The sequence below is a fragment of the Solanum pennellii genome, chromosome 7 (assembly GCF_001406875.1).
Source record: "Solanum pennellii chromosome 7, SPENNV200".
In the NCBI taxonomy this organism is placed as follows: Eukaryota; Viridiplantae; Streptophyta; class Magnoliopsida; order Solanales; family Solanaceae; genus Solanum; species Solanum pennellii.
Window position 1 is genome coordinate 7,868,978 of NC_028643.1, and position 22,210 is coordinate 7,891,187.

Here is a 22,210-nt window from a genome sequence, read left to right on the forward strand (position 1 = left end):
GGTCGTCGCAACCTCCCAAAATCCAGGTGGACTGTGACGGCCCGTCACACCTGTGACGGTCCGTCCTGCACCTCCGTCCTGACGGTCAGAGACTCGTTTCCCGTACCAATTTCTCAAGAGTTGAAGTGTTTTGCAACGGGAGCTTACGACGGCTCGTCGTGGATGTGACGGCACGTCCTGCTGGTCCGTCACGGATTACAGAGAGTCGATTTTCAGTACCCAATTTCAGAATTTCTAAGTATGCTGAAACGAGACATCTGTGACGGGCCGTCGTGCCTATGACGGTCCGTCGTGATGTCCGTAATCTTAGCCAGTTTTTCCAGAAATAAATCTACTGCTCAAAACGACTAAACAGGTCGTTACAATAAGTGCCCTCTTTTGGACATCAGTATTAGTGATAACCCCACATTCATGCCTCTATACCCCTGAAAAAGTATATTGGGTCCTCTCGATGGGGCGTATACATCGGAAGCCATGTTTTCACATGGTTTATGTCGGTCAATAGTAGCTCCCAGACTCTTAGTGCATTGACCTGGTTTTTAGCCTTTACTTTAGGATACAGTTCAACATGTTATCTTTATGATTAGTACTTGGTCATTTCATTTATTTTATCTTTCAGTTATACTCCGGTGCATATCTATATCCTTGTGCATATTATATCGCTATTCAATTACACATTGTTCAACTTATATATTTTGTTCAGCTTCGAATATTTATATTGTGCATGCTCAGTAAATTTTAAGTACTGACACATATTTTGCACTACATCGTTTCATGATGTAGGTTCATGCGCTCAGCAGCCAGATCACACTTAGATCAATTCTAAGTCCGACTTCAGCAGCTTCAGTTGTGAATCCTCATACTTCGAGGAAAACATACATGCTTTTATTTTAGTCTTTACTTTAGTTTTGTTAGTGATAGTTGGCGGCATGTCCGAGCAACTCAAATCAATTAGAGTCTATTAATGTTGTTTCATTCATTAATGAACTCTCATTATTATATCTTATATATTCAGACTAGTTGGGTTTTTCCCATTTCAGATTTCCACTATTTTATCTTCCTCATAGTACATGTTTTACTTTGTCATTTTCAGTATGCTTGATATATGTCACACTCAGGGTTAGATTGGGGTCACTCATGGTCCTAGGTCCCTTAACACGTAGAGAGGGTAGCCTCGGGGCTTGACACCAATGCAATTATTTTGGGTGTTGTATGAACTACATGTAGAGTCTCTTGTGCTTAGACTCCCTATATCTACTACTTCTGTTTAGTGTTTTCGTACTTGAACTACTGTATTTTCCTCCTGGCTGCATTGTTCATGTGACACTGAATTTTAAAGTTCCATTTTGGTGTCTTGCATATTTCTATCTTTATGAAAAAGTTATATCATGAGTTATTTCCTCCATTTATTTCATTTTCGCCTAACGAAGACAGATTTGGCTTATCTATCAAAAGGATGGAGTAGATGCATCATTACTTTAGTGATTTTGGGTTGTGACAAGTATTAGGATCAGAACTTTTAAAATTTTATTTTTAATTTGGGTAGGGTTCTTTTAGAAAATTAATATAAGCTTTTACTATTTTAAAACTACAAGAAAAGTACTAAGAGTGACAAAATAGTTAATGGTTCAAAACAGTTTTAAGAGAAAATAATAATTAATAAATTATTTGAGTCAGAAAACAATAATATTTTAAAACTACAAGAAAAGTTCTAAAACCGACAAAATAGATAATGGTTCAAAGTACTTTTAAAAATCTAAAAAAATTTATAATCAATTATTTTCTTGACTCACAAAACAATAGCATTCTCACATAAAATGACCAATTTTCTTAAGTATGAATAATGCATATAAATTAAGATGTATATAATCATAACGATACATTTAGGAAAAACGGTCTCAAACTTTATGGAGGACCTTTTACTGCCTGCACTATTTAATAGTGTACTTTAAAGTTATATATGTGCTTACGTTGACATCATAAATATTACATCATTATAAATAGTAACATGTCCACGTGGACACATATATACTTTTAAAATACACTATTTAATAGTGCATGGGGGTAAAAGATCCTCCATAAAATTTGGTACCGTAACAACAATTTTTTTTCAAAAGTATTTTTCAGACCCTTTTCCCATACATTTTCACCAAAAAGAAAGATGAAAATAAGACTAAAAAATAAGGAGAGTTCGTTTCATAAGAGTAAACAAAAGGTAAATTTTATGGAAAAAATAGCTAGTGCTCAATATGTGGGACATTCAACGCCCATTATGGTTTGAATTATGTAGCAAGTAATATATTAACTAGGATTTTAATTTAGGTGCGTCAAGGGTTGTAGTAAAAACAATTATGAGGCTAGAACACACTTATCCTTTAGCTTGTGTCATGAAGTGTGAATACTTGTATATATACATATTTATAAAAGTAAAATGTTTCCTCTATATATACAATGCAATTTTTCAGCGAAGTGGTGTCGTTTGACACCCTTTGTACAAGGGAGGACAAAAGGACATTCGTATGAAATATAGGTAGGATTTTCAATAAGAAACCAATAGATCTACCGAAAATCATTATATTAGTGAGTAAAATCAATGAATATACCAATTACGTCAAATCTGCATGCCTATACGAGCCACATTGCTATACTTTTATCTTGGCCCAAAGAGTCTATTTCGAGCCCCCAAGGTCAAAACAATTGTATTTCAAAATCAATTTACTCATAACACAAGAGTATGAAAATCGTTTAGTTACCAATCAGTAACCAGAAAAACATTGCTACAGAGAGGAAAATCGTTTATTTACCAAGAAACTGTATTCCCTTATGTTCTCTCCCCATCAAAAAATTAAAATAAGATATATTGTTTCTTAATTATTTGCCCTTTTGCTCTACAATTCTGTTCTAAATAATATAAATCTCTCATTCTAAATTCATACATAATCAATTTCTCGATACTTCTCCTTGTTCTTTTAACTTTTTTTTGCTCAATTCACTTAAAATTAGGTATTCAAAAATTTTAAGGATGAAACGTCGATGATGATAAATTTAGTAATTAAAAGAATCTAGATTTTGAATCATCCGTAGACATGCATATCTGTTTTCGATATTTTTAAGACTAATTATATAGAATTTATACAAATTGTGATCACGATTCACACATATCTCAATAACAATGTATACCACATTTCATACAAAATTTCATTCACATATCAATTTAAATTCTTTTTGTAACACCTCAAACAATTTTAAGTCTACATCAGACCTTGAGAGCTGAGAAATCCGAATCTACAGAATTTTCTCTGTTTACGGACACCATTTATGGGTCGTAAAAGAAATTACAGACCTTAGATAGGAACGGTATACCCACTTCAGAAACTGTCAAGTTTGTTGAGATTTAAAGTCAAGTCTACAACTCGTAAAACCCTTTACGGGACATTGGTCTATAAATCAAAGTACTGAAACTTGTCAATTCATCCTGAGTTTCACAAACCATACCCGATTTTATCCACCCCACTCTACCCTATCTCCACGAAAATCCTCTCCCCCCTCCCCCCAATCATACCCATTTTTAAAGCTTATTCGTTTAACGATTTCCAATATAGTCGATATTTCTCTTCGGTTATGTTGGTGGCTTATAAAATTAATGGCTGATATTAAAAAAATAAAATATAATGATGGATCTATTAGTGATGGGTGGCGGGTTTAAAAGAAGTGAGAATTGAAGGTAGTGAAGAAGAAAAAATCGATATTGACAATGGTGGTGGTGATATTTGATGGAGGATTCATACCTTTTGATGGCGATGATATGATTTTGGTGATGATTTTCGTTATGGGTGTTGAATTTTGTGGTGGATCTTAATAATTTTTGTGGGGTGAGGAGATATTGTAATTTCGATGGTTGATTTGATTGTAGGTGGTAATATTTGTGACGACTATTTGATTTTATGGTGAAATATATCTATTTCATACTAATACGACCACAATGATAATGGTTCCATGGTGGTGTTCTTTGAAGAAGAAATAATTGAATTCCATGAAGAATCTTTTTAGAAATCTGACATGACTGTGAGATGGCTTGATGTGACGCAAGTGTGATACACCTCCCAAAGTGAGAGTGTTGTTATACATCTCAAGGGTAAATCCATTCACTTTTTAGTAATACAAGCGTGTAATAGGTCAATATGATAGTTTCAGCATCTAACTAATATTTCGGGACAAGTTCAAAAGTCAATTTATGTATTTTCTCCTATTTATTCGTCTTCTTTGTCATTTTTGAGTTAAACTAAAGTTCCAATTTTAACATCATATATATATATATATAGTGAGATTTTAACAAGTAATTAAAATTTCTTGAGTGTTAAGGTCCCTAAATGTAGCACCTTGAATTCTAAAAAGAACTTAATTGGAAAAAACAAAAATCTGAAATTTGGAGAGTTAAGATAAGTTTGAGTATTGGGTCCACTTCAAACAACCATAACTCCTAGGAAAGGATGAGTTAGGTGTGCTACATGATATTTAAGGAAAGATCTTGTAATTATCTTTACAACGCCACCGAGTTCGCAAGGTTTTGAGTTCAGATGAGTGAGATATGACCTTTTGAAGTTACGTTGGTTTAGTGAAGGAAAATTTCCCGAAAATAGTAAGGGATATTTTAGTCTTTTCCTTACCAAATCATATTTAATTCATTTTTTAGAAAGGTTGTTAAGGTCTAATACTTTTGGATTAAGTTTTATAATCCTAATATAAGCCTAGGGTTTCAGTTGAGAGTTCAAGGAGAGAAAAGAGGAGAGGATCAAGCGTTCGTCGAGATTCTTGCATCTTGTTGCGAATTTTCACCATAGCTATAATCCCTAAGAGGTATGTAAGCTTCCACAGTGTTGGGTTCGTTCACCCATACGCCAATCATGATTTATTCAACATAATTTAGTTCTTGAAATTTAAGGATTTAAGTTGTTAATGTATTCTTGATAAGTGTCTTGAAGTTTCATTAAGTTTTGATATAAGATTCTACCTGGATCAAATTTAAACGACCATATCTCTCAAAATATTACGATTCACTTGAACCATAACATATTTAGTTAAAGGTAATTGAATCTACTTTCTAACGCCACCAATTTCGCACCAATCCAATTTTTGAGTAAAAAGTTATGATTTAGTAACCTATACAATGTTGTTATGAATTAGCCGACTGGAAAATATTAAAAATAGTTGTTTTTGTCTTTTTACCTCCAAGAAAATCATAAAAGAATTTCTTGACTAAAAAACGACTAAAAACAATCAGATTTTCATGTTCGATAATGAAAATCATAATCTTTAGTCATACAGATTTCAAGAAACTAGTTCAAGAATTTCAAAAAAAGTTTTCTTGATTGTTTACCTTCAAGCTAGGGTTTCAAGGCTTCTAATGAAGTTCTTATTCAAGATTCTTAAAGATTTTGTGGATTCTTCAAGAATTTTGTTCTTCTAGGTATGTAAGTCTATCATAGTTGTCACGCCCCAAGCTACCCCCGAGACGCGGACACGGAACCTAGGACCACAAGTGATCCCAAGCTAACCCTGCTGGCATGATCATGAGCATACTAAAGATAATAAACTGTTGCGGAAGCTAAATCATACTTAACATAAAAAGATTGGGAATACACATATTCTATAACTTAGATATTTGAAAACAATGAGTTTAATACAAAAGAAATATTAACTCAATACTAAGCTGAATCTAACTATGTCTTAAAATGGCCTCTAAACAAGACTAGAAATACTGGGACAAGCCCCAGCTAAATCTAGCAAAAACTGAAACTAAATGACTAAAGACTGAAATGAAACTCATGAGTGTTGTCCTGGGAGAATGAGGACTCACCACTGAATCTTCTGAACTGGAGATCGGGAAATCGATCTATGCGTGATCTGGATGCAGAGAACCTGAACCTACAGCACAAGAAGATGTAGCGCACGTATGCGTCAGTACTTGAAAGGTACTGAGCATGTAGGATAGAGTAAAGCTGAAATAATACATAACTGAACAAGCACAAAAACAAGTACAATAATCTGAACGTGATGTGCGGATTTCTGAGCTAACTGGATGCAATGACCAATTTATAACATGTTGAAACTGAATACTGAATATACTGATAAATGGTCAATGCAGAGAGTCTGACTGAACTGTAGGAGCTACTAATAACCGATAATAAAACCACATGAGCTAAATGTGGAGTCCGATGTATACGCCCCATCGAGAGGACCCAATATACCCGGCCAAAGGTATAAAGGCATGCTGGCGTGATCACCCACAGAGGGGACTTACAACCTACTTGGCTAGTAGTTCTGGGACTAATGGGTACGCTAAACGCTAGTCCAACTCGGTATTATGCTACTCCCAATGAATTTTGTAAATTAACTGATTATATCTGAATTTCTATAAATACTGGATAGCTCGAAACTGAACATGCAACTGAGAATGCAACAATTAATCTGGAAATTATGCATTTATAACTGAGGCATGTATATCTGAAGTGTCTTAAATATATGACCTAGCATGTGTAACTCAAGAACTAAAGAAATACAAAGCTAGAGTTCTGAAATTAATGCGATAATCTGAGTAATAACATGATAATCTGATTTGGAACATATATTTAATAAATTCATGAAGTTATATCAAAGTTTTAGAAACCCTAAGTTTAATCATGATAAGAGAATCAAGAACTAACTGAAACTAAGGACCCAATGGGTGAAAGGAACCCACTAGTGGAATCCCACATACCTGGTGATGAAATCCACGGAAAAATACCTATGTTTTGGGGCTGGAACTGCTGGAGCTTGTGGCGTTCTTCAACTAGGGTTCTTGAGCTTTTTCTCCTCTCTTGCTTCTAATTTTCTAAGTTTTGATTTAATGATTTGACTTGGATATGTTTTAATTATGTTTCTAGGCTTAAACTGACTAAAATGTGATGATTTAGGTTCAAAACGACGTAACTTACGGTTTAAATGGAGTGGTAAAGGTCAAAAAGACCCCTCGGAAGGTTGCTGTCGGGCCTCACGACGGCCAGGACTGACGGTCCTCGCGCGCCCGACGCCCCGTCGTTGGGTCCGTCGTGAGGGCCTGTTCGACAAACCTTTACTAAAATGGGAATAACGTTTTACTCGGAGGTTTGATTTTAGCAAGGTTGGTGGATATGGAAAGATAATTCAATTATCTATCTGTGGGTAGGTCATGCCAGACCTAATTCATTTTGTGCTAATAGTTATGATCATTTTAAGTTGACCCAACTGCATTTCCCCATAACTGGCCGCAAATTTTCCACCTATGGACCGTAGGTCCACCTACGAACCATGTTGGTCATCCATAGCTCTTGTCAGAGAGTAGTTGAAGGGAGTCTTGATCGACGGTCACAGACTACGGACCGTCGTTTGACCTACGGACCGTAAGTCCGTCCATCGTCCAAGACTTAACCAATTTTTCTAGGCTGAAATTTTTGGGAGTTTCTGATCCCATCGACGGTTGTGCAGGACGTACCGTAGTTCAGGCTACGGTCCGTCAATGCCACCTTTGGTAGCACCTGCAGATTTTTCCGAAAAACTAATTTTTGGTCTGTTTTGGCTATGGGGTGTTACAATAGTGTTGGACTAGTTCGTCCTCATACTCTACATCTACTTTCAGATTAATAAAAGAGTAGTCTAGGATTCTACCTCTAGATTTGATTATTGCTGAGATAAGTCGATTTTGATTTCTTGAGTTCATGTTTCTTTTAAAAGTTCTATTCCTAATTATCGAATTTCTATATTGTTATTGAGATCCTTCATATCATGAACCATATTTCTTGAATTCATAATTCACATTCAGGAGAGAGTTAAGAGTAGAGTTCAAGAAAGTATTTGAGTTCAATTGTGAATCCTTGATATCAATTATCAACTCGAACTAAGTTTTGATAAAGTAAGTAAGGGAATGAGAAGAGTCGTATACATGAATTCCTTGTAGTATGTAGACCTTCGAGTCGAGTCGTTCGTGCCCATAAATTTCTCATGGACTCTAAAAATTGAGTATATGTGAGAGGAGTAAACTTTGCAAGTTTTAAGTCTTGAATGTTAAGTTTTAACACAATTGAGTTTATATTTCTAACCATGGGACTATAACATGTTACACATGGAGTCCTTGAGTTGAATTTTTCATGCCAATAATTCCGCATGAACCCTATAAGTCGAACAGTCTTGAGATGAGAAGTGTCTTTGAGTCCTTGAGTTAAGTAGTTCATGCTCATAATTCTGCATAAACCCTCCAAGTTGAACATCATGAAATTATCCATAAACATAAAATCACGAACCTTGAATCCATAATCCAATTCAAAGAAATTTAAGATTAAATGTAGAAGTTAAGAGCAAGTCAAACTAAAGTTTATGAAGTCTTCAAAAATCTTTCACAAACATTTTCACTTTGTTTTAAAGAATTAAAGTTCAAGTTGAGTAAAGAGTAAAGATTGAAGTCATTACTTCAAAGAAGTATATGGGGACTATGTATTCCCAAAGAGTTTTAAAATGTTTTCACATTTGAGAAAGAAAGGGAACATCGATTCCAAAATAGAGTTTTTAAGCTAAGTTTAATTATCTTAAACCAAAGAAAGAAATTAGTTTTAAATACATACGAGATAAGTATATTTTTGGGAGTATTATTGATCACTGTATGGGGATGCGAGTTCATATTATATCAAGTTCCCATAAACCATGTAGTCATCATGGGTATCAAAGGTTCATACCTTTTAGATGATCACTTAAGTTAAGCAAATGGATCCACTAAGTTAAGCGTTCTATATTACGACAAACTATAGGATAGTTCTGGCAGGGTGGGCAAGACATTGTGTCACCACTTAGGCTCATAGTGGTGGTTGTCGGTTAGAGAAACTCCCACTACAATAATTTCATGGTTCCTCTAGGGGTTCTGCTTAGTGTGAATGGGAGTATGAGACTTCGTTCATGCATTGCACAGGTAGACTTTGAGAGGAAGGATGGTATGTTTTTTTTAATGATATTACGATTATGAGTTGACATCATATTTTTTAAAACAATTTTTCTTTATATTGAACTTGTTTTAAACTGCTTATATCTAAATGAGTTCAATTAAGTATCAAGAGTTGAGTATTTCGAGTTGAGTAATGTTATGCTTTAGAATTCCATGTTTATTCTGAAAATCCTTTTCTCAAGTGTTCTTGTATATATCCTGTTGGCAATTGCTTACAATTCCTCTTATATGAAACTTCAACCTTCGATTTAATTAAATATATTGGTGAAAATTACAAGATTACAAATTACAATTGAAAATAAAAATGAAGAAATTAATTATATTCAGGTTGAGACACATATTTTGCCCTCTTTAAGGAGATTCAAGCTTATTAAGACAAATCTTTTCACCAGTCCAACACTAGTTTTCTCGATTTGTCCCCTCCAGAATACAACAACCCGATCACAAAGTATAACTCAACAAACTCTGGATAAAATTTTGAATCTCAAGCTTCCAAAAAGAGCATCTCCCTTCTACTAATAGGAACTCTCTTTTTAAATAACTTTTATGACTCTCTATTTTCCGTATACTCAACCAAAATAAAGGAAAACCATTACTATATATTGGTGAGGAATTCTCCCTTACGATGAATAGGAATATAATGGAGTAGTAAATAGGTAGATAAATTTCCAAAGAGAAAGTGATAAGCTTTCTATATTTACTAAGAAATAACATGGATTTTCGAATAAATAGAAGTAGAGATGAGTTTACCACGGGAATAATTTTCCTCAATCTTGTTGAGTTCAAGATTTAGAGATGTCTCATCAGCAAGATCATTCTATTCACCAACAACAAAAGGTGGGGGGATAGTCATATATACGAAGGGCATGTGGATTTGAATATAATATCAAAATCATGGAGCCCTCTCTTTGCATAAAACATAATATATGCATGCTCTGTCATAACAACATATTCTTGAACAAAAATAATCTATGACAAAAATCAAATAAAATATCAAGTTAGTCTTCATAGGTTAATTTGATTTTGTAAACCTATGACGACTAACTTGATATTTTATTTGATTTTGTCATAGATTGTTTTTGTTCAAGAAGATGTTGTTTTGGTAGAGCATACATATATTATGTTTTACTCAAAGAGCGGCACTCCATGATTTTAAGATTATATTCAAATCCACAGGCCCTTTTTGCCCATACCCACAACTTATGTTGTTTGTGAATCAAAGATGCTGCAAATGAGACATCTATGAAACCTGAACTCAAAAAGATAGGATATCGATTCCCCTGGTAAACTCATCTTTTGATTCTATTTGTTCAAAAATCCGTGTTATCGCCTTACTAAATATAGAAAGCTTACCGCTCTCCTTTGGACTATAAGTCAATGGCCACTAACATCTACAAACTAGTTAGTAGTAAAGAGCAAAATGAAATTCTCTTAAGTCCTTAACTTACATAAATAACATTGTAGATATTAATTAAAAATGTGTATTATTTATCTTAGATTTGTGATGTAAAATCTTGAAATTGAAAGTCAGCTAAATCTAGAAGGAATTACACTCATGAACAGACCAAAAAAATGTAAGGCATCTAAATTGGGATAACTAGAGCATTGTTTTATAAAGTAAATATCACATTTTGATCTTTAATTCTCTGGGATTAATTAAAAAATGTGTGTATTGATTAAATTATTGAGATCTTAGATTTGCGATGTGGAATATTGGAATCGAAAATTTTGCTAAATCTAGAAGAAATTACATTCATGAATAGACCAAAAAAAATGTAAGACACTTAAATTGGGATAAATAGAATATTGTTTAATCAAATAAATATCACATTTTGATCTTATATCCAAATGGCTCTCAAAGTTTCTGTAAAATGATGTTAGCTTTATAAAGGTTAAGTTTTTTTTAATCTATAGAACATCGGATACTATAACAATAATAATATATCTAGTGTAATTCTACAAGTGAAGTGTAGCGAGGATAGAGTGTACGAAGATGTTACTTTTATTTTGGGAGGTAGAGACGTTGTTTGGATAGACCATTGACTCAAAGAAAAAGAAGAAAATGTAATGGTCTCAGACTTGAACTATGACTGCTTAACGAAAATAAAATATTACTGTTCACCACAATAATCAAGGTATTGATATGAACTTTAATAGCCACCACATTACTAGCTTTTGTTTTCCTATATTCATGAGTGGCTTTGAGAATAAACTCAATTTCTAATAGAAGACAACCTTTTTCTCACTTGCATGGGTGACATTTTTTAGAGTTCTCTTGTAAGTTTAACACTCTACGCATATGGAATACAAATTTTCATTAAGAGTTTTTATAAACTAAACGTTAACAATTCACTATAGGAAAACAATACACTCACATCATAAGATGGAAAATAAAACAATGCATTTCACAATAAGTCATCATATGATCCATTTTTTCCATTGAATCGGATTATAGGATATCTAGTCCTCGGGTTGGGTTCCTCATATATCACTTGTGGATTTACAGGATTCAATCCCATCCCTTCTATGTGCTTCAGAAATTTTATCTTGTTAAAGCCTTAATTAAAGAATATGAAGATTATCATAAGAACTGACATAATCAGCATTAATGGTACCACTTATCAAATATGATCTCACACTACTGTGTTTTCTCTTTATAGGTCCGAATTTACTATTATAATAACTGTTTTGAACTCTACCAATTATTGTGATGCTGGTACAATGAATTAAAGTAGGAGGAATTAATTTTCCAAAATAAAGTATTTGAAATAACAAATCCCTCAACCAATTCACTTCCTTACTAGCCAAAGCTAAATCAATATTAGAGCCTCCATGGTACAGTTAGCAATTATAGTTCACTGTTTTGTTTTAATTTCCAACAAATAACACCACCACCCAAAGTAAAAATGTAACTCGTGCTAGAATAAGAATCACCCGATAAAGTGTTCCAATCTGCATTAGAAAAATCTTTAAGTACAACATGATATTTTTTATTGAACAAATCACAAGTTTTTATCCCAATTAAAAATCACATAACTCTTGTTATAACATGCCAATGTTCATTACTTGGCTTTCTTGTGAACCAGCTAAGTACTCCTACTATATATGCAATATCAAGGCTAATACAATCAGTAAGATACGTCAAACTTCCAATTGTGCTAGCATATTTCTTTTGATTTATCACATCATTGTCATTTTAAACAGGATATCATTTTGTTGATGAGAATTTCCAACATCTTCATAAGAAAGATTCACAAAACATGCTAAGAACTCTCTACAATAATAATGTAAAGGGAGGTAGTTAAAACTTAAGTTTTATTATAATAGCTTTTTTTATTTTGCTTTTGATAGAATTTGCACAACATCTTTTGGTTGACGAAAAGGTCCCATCATATTCCTTGGCAAGCTACACGCACATAAATGATCCACATAGTAAAAGTTGAGGGTGACATGAAATGCAAAGTATATGCAGGTCGCTTGATTATAGAGAAAAAGATGGAGAAAATACACTTACTTCATGGTCACTATTAGGTCCATAAGATACACCAATCCCAACATTGCGATCAACTTTATATGTAGTTGCTCCAGGCTTAGAAACTTTCATCTTTACCTAGAGTTCCCCAAATTTTGTAAAATAACACTATATTTATGTTAAGTAGGCGTTTTAATGATTCTACCACCTCTATTATTTCCCTTCTCATTCAATAATAACATAACTCATTCAAAAAGACAAAGTAAAAAAAAAAACTAATATAAGCATGTAATATGCATAGTTTCAAATTAATTATCATTGATTTGTTTTTCTGTTCTTTGTCAAGCATTGTCTTCTCAACAGAGTCGTAAACCTTTCCCTTTTTTGCATTGTTGTCTACATCAAATGTTTAATTCTGTTTCATTTAATCTTATGGTCCTTCTCTTTCTTTCTCATTCCAATTTCATGTCAAAGATATTGTTGAATTATACAAAAACTAAGTCTAACGAAAATTTAGATACATAATTCGGTGAACTTGTTTTTTTGTATAATTCTCTAGTATCTTTAGCATGAAACTGAGGTAAGAAGAAAAAAAAGGAGGAAGGCAAAAAAATGAAGTAGAAAAAAAAATATGATGTAGACGATGAAGGGAAAAAGGGAAAGGACCAACATGGCTCTATTGAGAAGACAATGCTTGAAAAAGAACAAAAAAAAGACATCAATTATAATTAATTAGAAATTATTCATCATTCAAGCTTATGTTAGTTTTTTATTTTTCTTTATGGATGATGTATGTTATACTGAATGAGGAGGGGAAGTTAGTGGTGGTAGACACATACCCTAAAACACCTAATTAACATAAATATATTACGCTATTATACAAAAAATTGTGAACTCCAGGTAAAGATGGAAGTTGTTGTACCTGGAGAACTACATTTACCATTGATGATAATGTTGGGATTGGTGTATCGTCTAGATATTAAAGCTTTCATGAAGTAAATATATTTTTCTCCATATTTTACTTTATATTTAAGAACATACATACACTTGGCATAGTACACCACCCTAACCTTTTATTATGAGAATCAATTATATATGTGTATGCAGCCTATCAAGGAAAATGACGGAACCTCTTGTAAATCAAATGATATTGTGCAAATCTCATCACAAGAAAAAAAACGAATATCATATATGTATTAGTACATTTCGTACTAATTCATACTTTTCCTACATCCTCATCAAATGTAGGGTTCGGAGATTTGAGTTCCACACTTGAAGCTAGGCTTATAAAGAGAAAAGCAGTGAAGATTTGGTGATTCCTTATATCTTAAAGGACAAAATCCACTATTTCCTTTATGTATTTTATTTTCACGTTGAGACTATTGTATGGGTTATGTCCCAAGAGTTGTATTCTAAAGTTGTATTAGATGGTTGTATTATGAAGTTGTATTAGATGGTTTGAGACAAAAGTATAGTAAAAGACTTCTTCTTGCTTTTATGAAAAGACACTAATTGTTCGGATAAAAGTTTTAAAAATTTCATACTTTTCTATTATCTAATGTTATGATAGGCTAAGGGTTTTATGAGACCCATTAGGGGTCAAGTACAGCATGTTAAACCCATGGTGTATCCTTGGGTCGTGAAAACTTGGATTGGAACACCAGGTTTAAAATGGCAATTGGATTGTCTCAAACCACGTCTAGTAGTTTCTTGTTCATAAATGTGAAGCGCGCCATATTTATGAATAGAACTATTGGATGTTTAGTAAATCTTACTTATTCATTCTCTAAGTCGTTCCATACAACTTAGCTTTAGTAGGACCTTCTTTTAAACCGCCTCAGCTTCAAAGATGGAAGGAGGTTGAGAGTTTGTGACAAGATGTTACCAAATACAATTTCATTTATTTCTTCAGCTTTGAGAACTTTGTTGTTGGTTTCCTATCTATTTTGTGACAATTTTTTATGAGATCACATATGTTTATAGGTTTTATCATATATTGTATATCATTGAGATTATAAGTGTTTCATAGAAGTACTCCTAATAAAATTCAAGAGTTAGATTCCTCCAACCTCAGCCATTGCACTCTAGAATTTTTTGTCAGTATACTCTCCTCAATATTACTTACTTTTTCAGTGCTTCTTTGCATTATTTTTCATTTTCAAATAACTGGGACAATTGGTTAGGCATTCTCATCTGTTCTTATCTCCATAAGTTGTTTCCTCACTTGCTTCATATTTTCTCCCTCATTTGAATACCCTTTAGATTGCATGATCTTCATGGACACATTTCAACTTGGACCCTACTCTGATCATAGGTTGACCTTGCATTTCTGTATCCCAAGCACACTAACTATCTAGATTCTAGAGATTGTCTTTATGTTTAGTAAGGTGGTTTTGAATCCTTCAAGGTTTGGCTCCATGTGGCCCATTTATTGTGTAAGATTGATATAAAAAGGAGTATGCTCGAATATAAAGTGGTCCATGATAACAACCTCAAGATGAGGCCACTTAGTCATCCACAATGAATTGACAAATAATATATGAATCTTTCTATGAACATGACTATTTTTCCATATAAATAATCTTCCCACAGTTATGTTATTTCAAACTATTGTCTATGAGAAGATTTGAGAAATCCTGAGTTTCTCTGTCATGTATATGAGACCCTCTTATTATATCTTCTATATTTAACACATTACTCAAGTCCCCTATTATCATCCAGGAGTTTGACCAGCTAGAATCAAACATTTTTAGACCATCTTAGAGATTCATCGTATGCTCTATATTGTGTAGTTCATAAATGACATTGATGTCAAAAATAGTATCCAACTCAAGTTCATTTACTGAGCAATGTATGAATTCATAATAAGTCCCCAACACAACTACATCAACCTCAAGAGCATTCTAAAATATCAATATTTACCCCCTAATAGCATGGTCATAATCGTGGCGCCACCTCCGCCGGGCAACATTTCCCTTAGAATGTGTTTGATGGTAGCTAAAATGGATTTCTTTCCCAAGCCATCATCTTAGTGAACTTTTTAATCTTAATGCTTATTCAATCCCTTTATATTTCAAGTGACTCTCTTCATTTACGTAAATTTTAGTGGTCGATCTCTTTCATCAGTATTCCCCCGCTCTGTTTGCCTTTTCCTTCAACTTTTCAAGATGGTAGTTTGTAGTTATTGTCATCAAGTAGGTTATAACCATTGTTAGACTCCTCTATAGATACCTCCACTTCTATTTTTTTACCGTTGACTTGATTTTTACTTGCTTCCACCCTTCAGGTGAGATATATTAACTTTGAGTCTCTATCCCCAAAATCTAAATTTTATCCGGCTGTATTGACATACTATTTTTTTTCTTAGCGTAAGCTTTCTTTTGCTAAACTTGCTTGGCTATATGAGTTTTAGCTTGTAAATTTCCTCTGTTTGGTCCCTTTGCATAGTGTCCTGCACTTGCTGCTTTGTAGTTCCTCCTACCTATTTTTGAGTTTTGAAGTGGTGTTGGTGCCTTATCCAGAGGCACTCATAGCAAAACACATGCCTCCATTTATAGGTGATTGCCTATTTTTATTGCTGATTGCCTCGTCTCTTTCGTTGTTTCACATGCTGAGATCATGTTGTATTCATCAACACCAATGCCACAAATCAGTAGCTTCTTGGCCTTACAGTCTTTTCTATCTTCTTTTTGTGAGTTTAATCATATTCTCTTTTGGTCTTAGAAACCACTTGAGTTAGCTCTACTTCTTGGGCATCCATAGTGGGAACATAGGGCCATTGAGAATTATGTCCCATAGTTCACTATCTTCTACCATGATATAGTCATGCATTTTAGTCTTCCACCGGTATTACTGTCCATTAAAACGTGGGGAATGAGTTGTAAACTGTCCTTCTTCTAAGATTGGGATTGCCATCTTTGCGGGATCCTTCCCTAATGTTAATCAGATAGAAAATTTAGCTCTGATTGAAGAGATATGCTAATCGACCATTGGTAAGGGACCAGGTTGATAATACACTAGTAAAGAAATAAAAGAGACTAAACTATAAAGTAAAACTAATAGGGAATTTTATGTGGAAACCTCCTTGCTCAAGGGAGAAAAATGAGTCACATGATGTTTTTTTCAACTATTTTAACTATTTACAAGCAACAAGTTGATACAGACTTCAAATGCACATATAAAGATTAGACTCTTAGCATCACAACCTGTAATAACCCTATTACAAGAAAAGTCAAACCAATGCCTCTATTATCCATTGTATTAACTAACTCTAATTAATATAGATTTCAATCAGACACAACACAATTATCTCTAAGGATGTCTGTGTATTAACTTTCAACTAACTGAATGTGTTCCTTTATAGATTAGAAACGGATCTTACAAGTTTACAACATCAAAAACAGTCGCTAACAAACAACCAAAACACACACTTGATAACTCTATCATGTCCCTTGAGTTCATCTAATACAAAGTTCACCTTTTTTATTTGCGTTGAATTGATTAAATAAGTTGTTTCATGTTAATGAAGATATACTATCTTCTGAACAAAACAACCTAGTGTTCTCTGATTGGTTTAGTACACTTGACTCGTTGCTTGCGCTTACCAATCGCATTAGAAGTGACAACTTTTATAGTTCTTCACCAATTGACTTCATTTAACTGATTAACTATGCGACCAGGTTGCATGTTTGTGAGCATCATTAATGTTTCAAATACTAACATTTAGAAATGCCGGGAATCCTTAGGTTAAAACCGAGGGATACATTGTGTCATTTTTAAAGGCCCAACCATTAGTTGAGTGCATGTATATTTTACCAGGACTATGTTCGTTATACTAGTGCTGACACTTCCTCATTGGGGTAAGTTCTAGTACTGAGAGAGTTCTCATAGGATTTATGATAGATCTTCCAAGTGTTTTGCTTGACCATGGTATTGATTTTTGCATTTGTCTTGGAGCTGGACACTCATTTCATTTCTATTCTCTCCGACGGAGTTCAAGGAATTTTGCACTTTAACAATTTAACAAGGAGATATGAACCATAAATTGAAGTAATTCTACTTATCAATTAACACTTCAATGTATTAACAACTTAATAGAGACTAGGGAGTAATCACAGTTTCACTCAAATCTGAATCCAAACATTAGAAACAATATCCATAATCTAAAACCACAAATATAGCTCATATCTCAAAAGAAAAGTGACTACGAAATCTTACTTGTTCTTGCAACATCCATTAATGGTTGGTTGGGTCAGCATTTGCACATACCATTGTTTTTGAATCACTTTCCTTTTCTTTTAAATGATGAGACTACATCAAAAAGTAAAGATAAGTAAAACAAAAGACGAAAAATTATTTATACAAAATGAAAATAAGGGAAAATAAATTCCCCAAACTATATATCTAAACCATTTTTAATTACAAACGAGTTTCTCAATTAAATAAAAAGAAGAGGAAGTTGTTCGAGGAAATGAGAATCAGAATTGAAAATAAACCACATAACTGTAAAGCTAGATTGAAACCATACATATGAGAATTTTTTCATAAAACACGTTTATTTAGAAGTGTAGGCCATTAACATAATAAATTGGTCAAGTATCCTACATGAATATTTAAAAATATCAAAATATTTCTCTATGGTAGCTCGAAAAATGTCTCCTCCGTGATGAAATTGAAGAAAAGGGTGAATTGAATATAATACCATGATATAACATTAATAATCAATCTAAGAAAAAACTTAAGACCACTATTTTGGGAAATGGTCTTAGCTTGTCTATTTATATAGAGGATACATGATTGGAAAAAACAATTGTTGCAACTCATTAAATAGATGAAAATGATCTAAAGAAGTAAATTTTGTTGTTCGAGATTTTAAGAAAGAAAATAATTGCTTTTTAGCAAAAAAAACATATTTGATAAATTTAAAGTTGGTTAGTCTTAAATTACTTTCCCTGCGTCTAGATTACATATGGATATATTATTATTTGCATTGACATGACATCATCAGTGATGTAAGTAGTGACGTAATCGATGACGTAAACAAAAAATTTCTGAAGGGTGTTCCAACTTTGGATAAGTAAATACGTTTATGCTATGTAAAAGGTTTGTAGTAATATAGTCATCCTCATATTGTATTTTTTCTTCTTGTTTTGCTTGTTTTCGCCTTCTGAAAATTTCATTATTTATTCTATTTCTTACAGAAATGGATGACATAATTCTCGAGGTGTTCTGGCTAGTTTCTGAGGAACAGTTGTGAAAATTGACCTAAGTCAAATATTAAGGTTAACGAGCTCCGATCTGAATTTTGATGATTCCATAAATCTTGGGGTGATTTATGATTTAGTTAAATACTTCACATGGATCTGAGAGTGAATAGTGGCACTGAGTTTTTTGCAAAAGCTTAGAGTTGACTCCAATAAACATTTGGTTAACTTGTCAATCAGATTAGTGATTTGATTATTATAATAAGCTAGCGTTGTTTTGGTCTTTTTTCAGGGAGGTTCCGAATAAATTCCTATTCTATGAGCTTAAGGGGATTGGGGTAGGCTGCTTTATGTGGCTATATTCCTGCGATATATTGTTTTCTTCAGGGAAGGATGAACTATGCACCAGGTTTGGCTTCTACGAGGATAGTCCACATCAACAACCTTGCACCTGTGAGGTTCCTTCCACTTCTATGTAATTTTTCCTGCTTTGCGAGCTCACTGATGTGAAGATTCTTTTATTTGTCGAAAATACAGAGTTGAACCATATTTTTGTTCCCCAATCTAATTTCATAGTTTGTAACTTGATTTTGTGACTTTGAGAGTTTGGTTTAGGTGATTTCAAAGAGTATTATCATGATTTGATTAGGGGTTTGGAATGTAACCTAGTATTTTTCTAGTTCCCTACCAATTCATCATTAATCCTATCTTATGCGGGAAGACTTCAACTGGTTAATAGTTTCTTATAAGCCATGCAAGGATTCTGGTCACAGATCTTCCTAATGCCAATTTTTTTTCACAAAGAATAGAATCTATGTATAAAAGGTTTCTATTGAATGGTGAAGTACAAAATAAAGGAAAAGCACTGATACTTGAAAATGATTTGTTGGCCAAAGGATGCTAGATGACTCTATCACTGATATATTTGTGTGGAATGAGCCAGTTGTATTAAAACATATGTGGAACCGCTGCGAGAGAAAGGTAAAATTATGGATTTGTGCGGGTTCATACCTTTTATCTAAAGAGTAGAAAATCATGCGAGGTGACGTCAAGCAAGCCTCGTGGACTATAATGAAAATTCTCAAGGCAATACAATGGCTTGAAGAGGGGTTTACAAGTACCTGAAATCATGGAGGAAAGGGGGAGGATTGAATAAGGAATTTACTTCTCTAAATCTAAAAAGGAGAAAAAACAATTTCACCTGTATCTGGACTGCTTTACTTGGCTTATCTAGTAGACTGTTTTTAGAAGAGTTCAACATTAATAAATGTATAAGAAATTGAAATGGGAGTTGAACATTAAATAAATTTTCATGGAGAAGATTGGCTTACATAAATCTAGGCAATACTAAATGAGTATTTTCACTACACATGGCTATACATCAAAGACAGATTGAGCAACTGGGGAATTATTGATGAAGTTGTATGTTCATTATGCAAGGTAGAGACTGAAACACATCAGCACCTGTTTTTCACTTATTCACTCTCAAAATAGATATGACATAAGATGCTTAGTTGGTTACTAATGTAGCTACTACTGGATGGAATGAAGAGCTGGAATGGGCCACTGGCCATGCTACTACAAAACATACTATGACAGATGTATACAAAATTTCACTAGCAGCAGTATATCATATATGGCAGGAGAGGAACAATAGGTATATTCCAACATAAGGAGAGAACCACATACATGATCAGCCGACTAATTATCCAAGATATACATCATAGAGGTAGCTTGATACCTAGGCTAACATTATATATATGTAGTCTGAATTTCTATCTTTAGAATAGTATACAAGTGTATTTAGAAGTACTAGGGCTCTAAAATTGGAACATTTCCATATCCAGAGTTCCAAATTGTACGGAATGACACATATGGTAACAAGATTTACAGTTACTGAAAAAGATGTATTTGGATTGGGGAAATGTAGTTTAATTCCCCAAGGGAAATTAGATGTAATTTCTTTATTTGAGAATCAAATAATGATTGAATTTAGCTGATTTTTGGCACATGAACTTTTTACACAATGGCTAATCTAATACTGAAATCAATTTTCAAATTTTGAACTTAGGGGATCAAGTCTCTCTTTGTGAGTTTGTTTATGACTAGAGCTTATATATAAATATGGGTGTTGATATACCTCAAGCTTGTGGAAGGAGTTTCATGGTTAAATCCAACAAAATGTTCATCTTGAACTCCAAACACCTCCATCGGGTTTCACATATACAAAAAGGGAAGAGTAAGGTCATAAGTAGTTGAGAGTGGATAACAAATAAGATCGATTCACCTTTCCGAGATGATATATCTCCTCCTTTTCCATGGACGAAGAATGTTAGTGACCTGGAGATGAAGCAAGAGCAAATAAAGGGTGAAGGGATCCAGAAACATGGAAGCAGCGGAGTACAAGAGAGTAAGAAATGGATATCTTTCTTTAGAAAACCCTATTTTAGGGAATGACAAGTTCTTTGTCATCAAGACCGAGTTGTCATTTTATTTACTTATTTGGGTTGTTTGGAGTTTGGTCTAAATTAGGCTATTGTTTGGCCTGTTTATGTACGATACTTATTTATAAGAATCAAATGGACCATTGTCAATAAATTCATAAATAAAATAAAAATATGGGTGTTGATAAATTCGTACACTCATATGGAGTATATTTTTACTAAAATAGGAGAGTTCAACGACTATTCAAAAAGAAAAGTAATACTTCAACAGTTCATGGAACATATACTTAGGTTCAAGGTAGATTATGATTACTCTCTTAGAATTTGTGTCATAAACCGGCCTACGCCCTGGACGTAGCTAGCACTCAAAGACCATTTCTGATTTCCAAGAGAACCCTTGGCCTGGCTACATGACTTACATGACACTAAACAATAGACGCAAGATTTAAAATAGGTGAATACTTAGACATTAAAGAAAGTCTTATAAATAATGTCTTACAAATACTTAACATGAGCTATAATTTAAGTAAAACATTTTGAGAAAACAAATGGGAGTATCTAACTACGTCTGTCTATGAAGCCTCTAACAATATTAGATAGATGTCGGGACAATATGATGCAAGTACAGATGCTCAGGATCATCATCAGATGTTTCGTTGAGATCACTATTCACTCGCGGACAGTTTTTGTGAGGTCTCCTTACTTATGAGAGACTCCATTCTCATTCAACTTAGTAGTATTAGAGGTTTCGTGGGTCTTGTCCCAACATCTATCTAATATTGTTAGAGACTTCATCAACAAACACAGTTAGATGCTACCATTGGTTTTCTCAAAATGTTTTATTTAACTTATAGCTCATGTTAAGTATTTGTAAGACATTATTTATAAGACTTTCAGTAATGTCTAAATATTCACCTATTTTAAATCTTTCGAGTATTGTTTAACTGTCCTGTAAGTCATGTAGTCAGGCCAAGGGTTCTCTTGGGGATCAGAAATGGTATTTGAGCGTTAGTTACGTCCAGGGAGTAGGCCCGGGTCGTGACACAAAGTCTAAGAGAGTAGTCATAATCTACCTTTAAAGCTA